Raw genomic sequence first — 13,107 nt, 5'->3', positions numbered from 1 at the left:
AAATCGTGCTCTTCGAGTGGTGACTGCACACTCATTGTTTGGTCCTTCGATATTGATAACATTGATGGAAGGCTCTTTCTCAGATATATAGCCTATAAGGCTACCATAGTCTATATAGGATGAAGTGTGGTCATTGTTCTTCCCATGTTGTTGGTTTGGCTGACGGTTGTTGGTGTTGTTGTTGTTGGTTTGGATAGGTGCTTTTCCAAGATTTTGGTTGTGGTGTGGAGGAAAAGCATTTTGATAGATCTGTAAGCCTGCATTGGGAGAGATTTGGGCACCAACAGTGATTTCCTTCTGATCAATGAGGTCCTGCACATAGTCTTTCAGTTTCATGCATCTGAGGGTAGTGTGACCTTTTACCCTATGAAATTTGCAGTACTCATTATCTTTGTACCATGCAGCTTTGGATTGGCTTGGGTCAATTTGCTGGGTAGGAGGAAATATGATGAGGTTTTCCTTGACTAATTTCTCAAAAATGACATCCAATGGCTCACCAAGGGGTGTATAGTTTCTAGGTGTAGGTTGGAATCTAGGCTTTTGTCCTGCAGCTACATTGATGGCATTAGCTTGATTGCTAGACCCTTGGAAGTTGGGTCTTGGATTGTGGTTTTGATAGCTTTGGTTATTCTGTTGTTGGTAGTTGATAGCTTGTTGATTGTTTGGTTGATATGGTGGGTTGGACTGGTTGTGAGAAGGACCAACAATATTCACATGTCTGGTGTCAGTGACGCCATCTATTGTAGCGTGCTTGTTTTTGTTCCAATACCTAGACTTGTCATTGGAATGTGATTGATTTTGGTTGGCTTCCTTGTAAATCTTGACCACACCATCTTTAATGAGTCCTTGCTCAAGGATCATTCCTTTCTCTTTGATATCTTTGTAGGTCTGCAAATAGTTCATGGTCATGTGGTGAGCCAAGCTAGGATGGGCATTATCAATAAACATTTTCACCACATGGCGTTCTGGCAAGGTGCACGATATGCGGGTGGTAAGGGTTTGCCATCTTTGCAGGTATTCGGCAAGGCTTTCTCCACCTCTTTGCTTGGTGTGGACAAGATCAACTATTGATAGCTCTGTTTCAACAAGATGGGCATATTGGGCTATAAATGCCTCAGATAATTCAGCAAAGTTTTTAATTGTGCCATAGGGGATTCTATAAAACCATTCAAGAGCTGGTCCAGCCAAGATTTTGGGAAAAAGGTTCAAGAGGAAGACATCATTGTATGCTACATCCTGGTAGTGCATGTAAAATTCTTTGATATGTGTGACAGGGTCTCCTTTTCCTCTGAATTTGTCAAATTTGGGTACCTCAAAGTCTTTGGGAAATGGTGTCATGGTAATGGCTCTGTCAAATGGGTAAGGACACACATTCTCAAACTTGAATGTCTTCGGATCATTCCCTTCTTGGATGGCTTTCATAGCTATCTTCATTTGCTCCCATTCTGAATTGATAGGTGATGGCTGGGGTGCCCCCAATGTAGGAGTGCCTTGACGTAGGTATGTTCTGGATGGGGCTACTAAATATGGATGGCTATGAGGGATTTGCTGATAGGGATTGTACATTGTTTGGGCAACTGCATGGTGGATGACAGGTTGCTGAGGGGGAGGTGGCACATATTGCTGTATGTGCTACGAGGCTTGCTATTGATATGGGATTTGAGGTTGGGATTGAGGAACATAAGCTGGCTGTGGGATAAATGGATTGCTTTGTGGAGGTAAGGTATAAGATGGTTGAGAGGCATGGGGAAAGGATCGGGGGGCTTGTGGGGTTTGACCAATATATGTGGGTTGTGCCCCCATTTGGGATGGTATCTGCAAATAATTGGTGGTTGGCTGGGGTGGTGGATTACCTCCTAGAAGTGGCATTGAAAAGTAGTTGGTAATTGGAGTTAATGGATTAGTTGGTGGTGGAGGTGGTGGGAATTGAAAGCTTGGGAATGGAACTGATGGGGTTTGATAGCTTTGTGGTTGGATTTGGAAGCTTGGTAGAGTGGTGGCAGGGACTGGGGTCACTTGGGAGCTTGGTAGAAAATTGGTAGTAGCTTGTGGGATTTGATAGCTTTGTGGAGTGAGGGTAGTAGCTTGTAGATTTGTGGCTAATGGTATTGAGCTCCCAAGACCTAATGGAAATGATGGGATTGTGCTTTGGGTTGTAGTGAACAAGCTGGGGGTGATGAAAGGTTGATTACTTGGCCCCATGGGTGGCATCCCTATTGTATATTGCTGAGGTTGGCCAAAGATGCTAGCACTGATTTGGGAGATGGGTGGATTTGGAAGGCTGGGTTGGGGAGCAGCAGCAGCAATAGTGAAGTGGGTGAACGGTGAGCTGTTTTGGGTAAAGGGGGTTTGGAGCGGAGAGGTATGAACCAAGGATGGAGTGGTGGTGGCTGGGTTGGCTTGGGGCATGGAGATTTCAACTTGGGTGGATGATGGTATGTTTGGGTCTGTTGGATCATATGGATTGGCTGGAGGCTCTTCTTTTGGCATATATTGAGGATAATTTGGATCATAAGAGCCTATGGGTGGTGGTAGCTACCCAAAAAATGGGTGAGATGGATCTGATAATGGAGGGGGTCTTCCAAAGTCAAAGGTTCCTACATTTTCCCTTCAAAAATTAGCCATGATTGTCTCTTTGTTCTTGTCTATAATGGCATTTACCAATACTGCATTTCCTGGTTGGTTCAAGAAAGCTTCAATGTCAGTACATGATGGCATAGCTTTCTCTGGGCTGAAGGATGGTTGAGTGCTCAAGGGGGGTGAGGTTGTTCGATCCAAATGATAGGGCTCCATTTTTTCTTTCTTCTTGGCTAAGCGAGTGACGGGTGGCATGAAAAATGCTCCTAGGGATGAGATGCAATAATGCTGATGGATGCAAAAGGGGGAAGGCTTCTCTATGCAAATGATTTCCTAGGTTAAGGAAAATCTATATGACAAAACCTAACGAGGATTGGGTTGGAGATTCTAACTTCAAAGATATGTTGCCAAAGCACGAAAGGTCTGCTTTCCTATGTGCAAGCTTGGTGGTGATTGTGTCAACTTAAGGATAGACTGATGATCCTTTAGGAAGAACACGAGATTGACCACTTGTGGATCCCAACCTTTAGCTCAAGGTGATGAGGGATAAAAAGTGACAAAGCTGGATTACCCTAGAAAAAGCTCTGTCAAAGGGATAACCTTGGTGAGATTGATGGATTTGGAAGATTTTAGGAGTGGCAAACTTTTGGCAAAAGTGACAACAATTTTGAAGGCTTGGATGTGAGGTTTTGATTGCTGGCTAGATGGTTTGATTCTAAATGAGATGGATGAGCTAATAATGCTTAAGGGGATAACCTAAGATGGCTGGATTTTCTACAAAGATGACTCTAAAGTGAAGCTTATCCAAGAAGATGTGGAGAAACAAGGGTGTCTAATCATAGAAATCATGCCTAGTTGGTAAGGCATAAGCAGGATTAACTCCTAGATGTTGGCTAAATTTGATGTTACGCTCTAACCAGGCCTCTTGAAGTGCTTTGTCGGTAGCTTTGTCCTCTGCTTTGTGGAGTTTGGCAATTCGTGGGCTTGGTGTTATTTCTTTTCTCTTGGCTGAAAGTTCTTGGTATGCTAGAGATGGTTTGAGTTTAACTTTGTGGAACTTCTGTTTGGGTTTGGGTTGCTCTGACATCAATTCCTGAATCTTTTTGGCTTTGAGAGATCTTGTTTGTTTTTCTTCAACTCATTAAACTTCTGGAATAGGCAATGACTACGCTAAGTATGCCCTAAGATAGGATTGACCAAGTTTGGAAAACATTCATTCAACAAATAAAATATCAAGCAATAGATAGAAACAACTAGATAGAAGTTTTTTATTCTCAGAAAGTGATACTTGTGCCAAGGAGTGTGTATGCTCTATAAATGTTTCACTCAGTCACCTCAAACACATTAACATCCTAGATGGTTGTCTACAAGGCTGATAGTTGGTTTAGCTAAGGAGTCCTCGATATACCCAAGGTACGTGAGGCCCAAATCCATAGATGAGACCAAAAAGATGTCACATAGCCGAGAGGAGTTGTAACCCACTTCTCCTCTTTCACTTCTCAAGGGTATAAAGTTCCTTGAGGCTTAGCTCGAGTGACAAAATCTTGATCCCAAGAGAGGTGTCTTTCGATTCACCTCCCGATTCTTATACTCTGCCAGAACGCTGGAGTTAAGGTCATCCAAGGGGTGATGAAATCCCCAAGCAGGCCTCCTAAAAAGAAACAAGGTTTTGGATCCTAATCTTATGCACCCAAGATGGCCTTGAAAGAAAACAAGGGGAGATAAGACTTGGATGACCTTGGGCTAAAAAACACGCTTGTTCTTTTACCAACTGACTCTTATGTGTGCTAATCTAGACTTTGCAAGCACTCATGTTTAAGAGACAATGTTCAATTCCAAATTGAAGTGCCAAAAAAAGTAAATCGATCGAAGAATGCAAACAATAAGAAGAGTTAGGGTCAACAAAAGAAAACTCGCGTGCCCAGAGGCCCTCCACGTCAAGTATTGATTAATTTTCTTTAAGGCATTCAAGATTGAGTGTGAGTTTGTTTTAAGCCCAAAACAAAAGTGTGTGAGATTCGATTTCAAGCGCGTGCCCGGAGGCTCTCCACGTTAGTTGTTGTTCAATTTTAGTGCCCAAACTTGAAGTGTGATCGATTTAATCTAGAGTCTTGATCATTTAAGAATTTTGATAAAGTTAAAGCAAACATTCAAAGACCAAGTGAGTGAGTTAGATTGTGGAACATTTAACACCTTTTTCAAGTAGACCCATCCCCATAAATGGCACTAAGATTGCAACCAATGGTTAATATTTGATGGGTGACTAGAAAAGAGGTGAGTCCAAGGAACTACTCAAATTGATTTTTGCAAATTTTTATTTTAACTTAACAAGGTTTCTTAAATGTCCAAAAATCAAACTTTACCTAGATTGCATGTGGAAAAGAGATTTGTTTTGTTCAATTTTTACAAGCTCCAAATGAAGTGTTTGATATTGCAATGGTTAATTGATCCTTAGAATTCAAGATTGGATTTGTTGTTTTAATCATGCATTCAAGGAAAATTTGATTTTAATCCATGGCATTCAAGAGTGATTTTAGCAACATGCATTCAAAGACAAGTGGTTAAACATTCAAGTGTTTTCTTTTGAGCATTCAAGATTGAGATTTTGTGTGTTGTTATAAGAACTTTGAAGTGATTTTTTTTAACCTTAGATCATTCAAGATTTTTTTGGACTCAAAAGTGAAAATGACTCTTTGGACTTTGGTTTTCATTCAAGATTTTGTGTTCTAGTTTCCATATTTTAAGCCCAAAAATGATATTCCTAGATTGTTTTGATGCATGAAAAACCTAAGAAACATTCAAGATTTTGCAATAAGACATTTGTTTGGAACAAATAACAAAGCTTTTAGGACAATTTTTGGCAACCATTTAGGACTCTTAGTTTTCATGAGATTTTTTAAAAGAACTTTAGTGTGCACTTAGTGTTGATTTTGAACCTTTTGAAATGGAAACTTGAAGTTCTTTTTAAATTCCCAAAAATGAAGTGTTCCTAATTTTGCATGAATGCATCTAAAATCTTGATGTTGCAAGGATGCAAATGATTAGATTGGTTTAGTTTCACTTGTTAAAAGATTTTTTCTTTTTTGCAAATTTTTAATTTTTCAATGGACTTAAGTATGATTTGGGGGTTCATTTTAAGCACTAAAAAGAAGTGTGTATGATTTTGCTTCCTTAAAAAAAAATGGCCAAGATCTCCCACAAGAAGAAGAAGAAGAAGTAGATGGAATAAGAAGAATATAGACAAGAAGAGGAAGAAGAATTTCAAGTTCTTTGTCCACCTATAAGCTTGAAAAATCTGCAAACACTATGAGATAGATTATGAGTTCCTTTGTCTTCTTCATGCTCATGTGGACCTACAAAACCAATTTATACAATCCTACCAATCACAAAAATAAGAAAAATTAGCCAAAATCAGCACATGACATACAAAACTTGACTAAAAAAGCTAATGAAGATGACCGATGCAGGGTCCCACCGGGCGTGCCAAAATGTATATGAGCAATGTTAGTATGCTAATAGAAACCAAATTTAAATAAATCTTCTACAAACTAAACAAAATTCATAAACTTCAAGATAGACTAAGATGAGCTCTCAATTGAAAATATGAGCCATTAATGGGCTCTCTCAATGAGAAGCTCTCTTGTTGAGTGGCTTTATCTAAATGGATAGGATGTATGCTCAATATGCTTCCAAAGGCTTCAATAGATGATTGTGGATTTTTGGTGTGGATAGATGGCTTTAGTATGGATTTGGCTCTCAAAATAGCATTATAACTTTACTTCATGGATTGTGTTATTTTGCAAAGGGGAAGGATCCAATTTATAGGCAAGAGGCTTGAGGGATTGAGGGCTAAGATGGAAGGATGGGAAAAAGCTCATGGAGGGCTCAGATTGCATGAGACGAGAGCACATGGATTGTGCTTCCTTATAGCCAATCAAGGAGTGACACATGTCACATGGTGAGAGGATGGAGGAAAGGGGAAGGATGAGTCAAAAAAGGAGGCTCAAGGGATAAAATCTTTATAAAGACCCTCATAATGACTTGTAAGAGCAATAAAAGGGCTTGTAAGAGTCATTTATGACCTACTGGACTTCATAAAGTTTTATGGTTGAGATATTTTGAGGGTGATGAGAGCAATTTCGACTTGGACTTGATTAGGAAGGTTTTAAGCTTGTTTAGGCTTGTGCAAATGATTAGAGGATGGATTAGGATGGTTTAAGATTAGCTTAGGGATAGGCAAGTGGACGACATTTAATGAGGGTGGGTGAAGGAGGAGATATTTGTTAACTTTGGCTTGGGTTAGTATGTTTTAACCCATGTTTAGAGAATGTGACAAGGATAGGAGGGGATTAGGATTAGGTTTAAAGACATCTTCTAGAAGAGTCTAGACTTTGGATGAGGATAAAGACTTTCTAGAATAGTCTAGAATTTCCTAAGATGAGGATGAAGACTTTCTAGAAGAGTCTAGAACTTCTTAGGATGAGGATAAATTAGATTTTTAGAAAATAAATTTATTTTTTATTTATTTCGAGGGTTTGGGTTGAGGAGATATTTATTAAAACTTTTTTAATAAACATGAGGATTAATATTTAATCTTAATTAAATATTTTGAGTTGGGATTAGGGGTAGGAAATGATGGGATTAGCCTTTAATCAAAATTAAAGAAGGATTAGAAGATTTTGAAAGAGGTTATTGGTCATAAGGAAATTGGCTAAGTTTTGAGAAAAAAATAAATTTTTTATTTATTTTAAGATTTTTGGTCAATTTATTAATTAAATAATTAATAAATAAGGAAATAATGTTTAAATAAGATTTAAACATTTCTAGGAGGGATTCCTTAATTAAATATTTTTAATTAAGATAAAGGGATTTAATGGCATAAAAATAAATAAATTAATTAAATAATTAATTAATTAATAAATGATGATGTCATCAAGACTTTTTTCAAAAATTAAAAATACTTTATTTTTTAAAAGATTTTTAGGTGTCTACATTTTTCCCCTCTTTGATGTGATGCCGCAAGTGGTATGGCATCAAAGATAAGAAAATAAGATGCCCAAGGCTAGAGCAGAAGAGGAGAGAATGGACTGTGAGTTGCCCCCTCAAGAAGGCAGCGGGGAGAGAAAGCGAGGCTCGGTGGCTTCTTGAAAAATACAAGAATCTAGGATGAGCAAGGAGACTCAGATTGGATTAAGAGAAGAGGTATAGTTAGCTCAAACTCTTACTATGGGAGAATGATAAAGGGAGAATCAAAGGCATAAGAGGAAGCAAGCTTAAGATCTCAGGGATTGCAGAGGATGAAGGAGCGGAGCGCTATAAAAAAGAATCCAGGATAGGGAGATGGATGAGGGGATTATAAAGCTGATGCAACAAGATTTCAAAGAGTTAGATTGGCATAAGATGGGTTTCGGAGATCCCTAGGACTAGGATTGTGGATCTCGAAAGATGAGGCTTGGTGGGTTGATTCAGATTGGTGGATCCCTAAGACTAGGATTGTGGATCCCTAAAGCTAAGAGTGATGAGTGATTCAAAGAGATATTGATGCATCAATTGGGGTAGGAGAGACAGATGCTGGATATGGATGGGGGATAATGGAGATGAAGGAAAACCATTGAAGCTTTTTGAGTGGGGGGATACTTCAAAGAGAAGTACCACCATGTAGTTGAGCACTAGATTTGCTATAGGACTATTGGTTAATTGCCAAGGTTACCAAGAACATCAAGGCCTTTTCACCAACCGTCCAAAGGACTGACAAACTAACTCAAAACAAAAACACAAGGATTGCCCCAGCATCACACATGAATCCTAGAGGAAGCAGCGTGGAAACGACACTGGAGAACCCACAAGCAGAAAAGAAAAACAAACAAAAGACCTGATCAAGACCTTACGCTCTAATTGCCCCATTCGCAGCATAGCATGATATGGAAGATCGTGGCAACCTTGAGGAGGGAACAAGGATTTTAGGATTTTATCCCTTGAGCCTCCTTTGTTAGTTTTCTTGCCCGAGTTGAGAAAATCTTATGAAGATAACTTTAGTTTCAGGTCTATCTTTTCTGTTAATCAATAGAGCTAAATTTTGATATCTTCTCAATGGAGGATACCTTAGAGATTTTAAGTCCAATTCCTTCTAAATTCATATAATACACTTATCCAATCTGCATCACATGATTAACATTCATAGTTTAATAACACAATACATGAATTCTACATAAGATGGAAAAAAAAAAAGGATTCTAAAAGAAGAAATTTGAATAAAAATTATGAGGGAAAAGAGGTAATTTGAGAAATGGACCTTCAAGTCTAAGAACTTTTCCCAGCAAGGAGGAAAACATTGCCCTTGATCTAATTCCAGGAGATCAACTTCCATTGATGAAGATGGTGAGTTTTATATAATGTTACCAGTTAATAGATTCAGTCTTTCCAAGGATAAATACAAAAGGGGATTTACAGTGAATTATCTATGTTCTCTTATTCTGTCTCTAAATTCTTTATATGTTGTTAACTTTTTGATTGAATGAATAATGTTCACTTAATTTAAGACAACTTGGATGAGTTGTGTGTCAGAATTATTGTTACTTTTAATTCAAGGAGTTAAGTAAATGCTTCAATGATTTGATAGGGTATATAGGTGTATGAAGGGGATGCTGGTAAGAATGGAGTTTGGGGATTTTATTTGATAAACTTAATTGTAAGGCAATCAAGTTAGGTCATTCTACTGGCAGTGACTCTATGTTGCAATAGATAAGGCACTGATCACTAAATCAGATGCAATCTGAGATGAAGGTCATTTGCACAAATCATTTTAATCAAATCAGTTCAATTCATCATGTTTTCTAGTGGGCTAAAAGGAATTAACCTTCACTTAGCTTATGGATTCATAGGTTAATATTTGTAGCTATTTCATTTGTATGTTATTGCATAAGTATTAGAAGATAAAAGGGTTTCATCTATTGTTAATAGGTTTAGATTTTATGTTTATTTGCATTGGTACCATATATTAGAACCTCAAGGTACACTCGCCTAGGTTTTGCAAAGCCTAAAGTAGAAGAAGGGTCTAGCCTTATAGTTGGCCCAAGATTTGCAATGAAGTGCATCCATCATAGGAATTTGCTAGCCTTAAATGTATTGGTATGGTTTCTAGGTTATTTTTAGGTCTATTAAATAAGGAGCCAATTGTGAATCAACTCCAATCCCTTGGCATAATCCTTAGGTCTAGTCAATTCTAGCAAGGACTGAAGTATTCTAGGATTATTTCTAGTCAATAGAATCCTCATCTTAGAAGAAAAATACCTATCAAACATGATGAAACTAGCACCATTGACCTCCTAGGTCATATCCACACTCCTAGCTGGACTAGTAATTTCTCTCCATTCTTCTCCAGCTTGAGCTTCATCTTCTTAGAGAAAATAGATACCGCTTTATACAAACATATGTACATTAGAATTGAATACCAGCAGAAGTGTTTCTCAACTTTGGCTTTGCTTATACATATTAATCCAATGTGGATTTCCTTTGTTAAATATTTGGAAAAATAAAAAATTGAGCTCATGCCATATTGCAATGATGAAAACTATAGACCCTTGGATGTGATATGGTTCATACATCCCAAAAAGCTATCAGAGGGAGAAATACAATGCCTGTGCCCTAGGATTGAAATATTTCCTTACCAATGGCTTTGGAGTATTTACTGTAACTAGGGGTATATGCCCTATCTTCACAAAGTGCTCCTTCAATGGCCCTCTTCTTAGATATACCCTCTGGGCATCATACCTAGCTTGTAGATCCTCCAAATCAATTTTCTCATGCAATGGATGATAAGGGTTTAATCTAAAAACTTCCCTAATCACCTCTGGTGTAAGCCTAAAAAGGTTGTCTCCTACATGATTTATGGCTATCCTTAGCACTAGGTCATACTTTTTTGCTATCATTGTCAATAAATCATCATCAAAGAAAACACTAGGAATAATTAATTTGCCAAATTTGAATTCCCAAACATTGCTCAAAGGAGTGTCATGTTTTATCTCAAAAAACCATTTTCAAAATAGCTCTACTCCTCTAGTAGATGTCTCTGCATCTCTTAGCCAATTCTATTTGTCATAAAAAATCTCACTAACCAGTAACCTAGGGTTTATTGAGACTAACTCTTTCCCCTTAGCCATTTCATTAGTGGATAAGGATAATTGTTCTAGAAAGTCATCATGTACATTCCTCTGGTGGTAATCTACTTTCCTAGAAAAATCCCATCATGGAGGCATCTTGTCTAATTTATCATAATTAAGACTGTAGTTTCTAGATGATCAAGAGTTTCAAACACTTACCCACAAATTTGATCACTTCACTTTAAAATGATGTCTACAACAATTCACAGCTTGAGAAAGTGCAATCTAAACTCTGGTTCTTATGAAATCAAATTCTCTTTCACTTGTTACTTAGTAATGAATTAGATTGCAAGTTTTATGCAAATTCCCTTAACATGAATTCACATTGATCAGCATTCAAGTTCTAATAGCTGAATTTCAAACAGGGCGAAAAATTGAAATTTGGCCATTGATTTGGGCAAGATTGGACAATTCCATTTTAAACTGTAATGGTTGCATTACCTTTTCAGCAACTTGGACATGTGGCATCACATCACTTTCTCACTTTAGCTACAATTTGAACATCTTTAAAATGCGAGAAAGTGATGATCATCAATCTACTCAATGATCTTGAAAAATCCTATTTGTTGTTGTTTTCAATTTTTGAACTTGGGCTCACTGAGACACATTTTGAACACTCACATTCTCACTTTGGTTAATCTTCAAGAAACTTCAAAAAGTAAGAATGCGACAATCCTTGACATTTGATGATTAGACAGTTGTGACAAAGTAATACCTTTCCTTATGTTTTGTATCTTTAGCAAATTAAAACTCGACACTTATAACCTTGTACTGACAGCAAGCTTTGGCAACTCATAACATGGGTTGGCCCTACCATTTCTACATGTCATCAGATCACATTCTCACTTTAGTTAAATTTTTTACAACTCCAAAAAGTGAGAATGCGATAGCCATCGATCAAAAAAGATTTGATGGTTTCTAAAAACTAAAGTTCTTCTGTTGTAGTCAATGCCTCCAACCATCTAGAACATATCATTTGGACATCTTACTCTGACACATTCCTTTTTCTAGCCCACAGTTGAGTCTAGTTCCACTATGTCCATCTGGAAACTTGTTACTTTCTCACTTTAACTAAAACTTGAGAATTTTTTTAAAATGACAAAGTGACAAGCGTTGATCTTCATATGATCGACGACTTGGAAGATGTATTGTTTTATACTGCTTGGAAACCAAAAGAGGGACCCATAGGGATAGGTGTCAACTCATCACTTTCTCACTTTAGCTAAACTCCATGCAACTTTAAAATGAGAGAAAGTGATGAACATCTATCTACCTTTTATCGATGATCATGAAAATAACTCACCTAGGGTTAAAAACTTAAAACAGAACAACGAGTGGGCTAACCCAAGGCAAAAATAAGGTTGAAAAAAGTCATGTGCTAGGGTAAAAAAGGATTTTCATGAAAATAATTGAAAGATGTGCCAAAACTATATATTAAAAAGATTTTCAAAATTTTTTTAGGGCTTTACTTAAAAATCTTCCATGCATACTCGAAAATGTGAACAATGTCAACTAATTTTTTTAGAATCCTAGGGCACAAAGACATTAGGAAAATATAATTAGGGATTTTTCTAGGGTGTAATCAATCAAAAGACATACAATTCGTAATTATAAAAGGATAATTGGTTTTTCCCACAATAATTTTGCAGAATTTTTGAGATGTGAAAAACAAGGCTAACACCTTGAACTATGTGCCACATCACCAATACCACTTTTGCACCCTCCCACATATCACCTTGTCACATTTTTGCATGTACAGTCAATATTTTTCACCTATTTTTTGATAATACGATGTTTCATGATGATGCGCCATGTCTTTCTTGCCACATTAGTATGCCTCAAAATCTATGCCACATGGAAGCTATTTTTTGTCCAACTTGGTATGTCACCACTTTATGTTTTGTGCCAATCCCAAACTATGTCCCACATTAGTATGCCTCAAAATCTATGCCACATGGAAGCTATTTTTTTTCCAGCTAGCTACCACATCACCACTTTATTTTTTGTGCCAGTCCCAAACTATGTTCCACGTCAGTATGCCTCAAAATCCATGCCACATGGAAGCTATTTTTTATCCAACTAGCTACTACATGGAACCTATTTTTTGCCCAACTAGTTGCCACATCACCACTTTATTTTCTATGCCAATCCCAAACTATGTCCCACATCAGTATGCCTCACAATCCATGCCACATGGAAGCTATTTTTTGTCCAACTAGCTACCACATCACCACTTTATTTTCTATGCCAGTCCTAAACTATGTCCCATGTCAAATGTGTGCAATCATTATCCATCATGCATGCAATGATGATCACCCGACCACAACTACACATTGTCATAAACTAATGATTGATTTGATATGAACTTCTA

The sequence above is a fragment of the Cupressus sempervirens genome, chromosome 3 (assembly GCF_028749045.1).
Source record: "Cupressus sempervirens isolate cs-2001-9-10 chromosome 3, ASM2874904v1, whole genome shotgun sequence".
In the NCBI taxonomy this organism is placed as follows: Eukaryota; Viridiplantae; Streptophyta; class Pinopsida; order Cupressales; family Cupressaceae; genus Cupressus; species Cupressus sempervirens.
The sequence above is the reverse complement of the archived record's forward strand: the minus strand, read 5'-3'. Positions refer to the sequence as shown.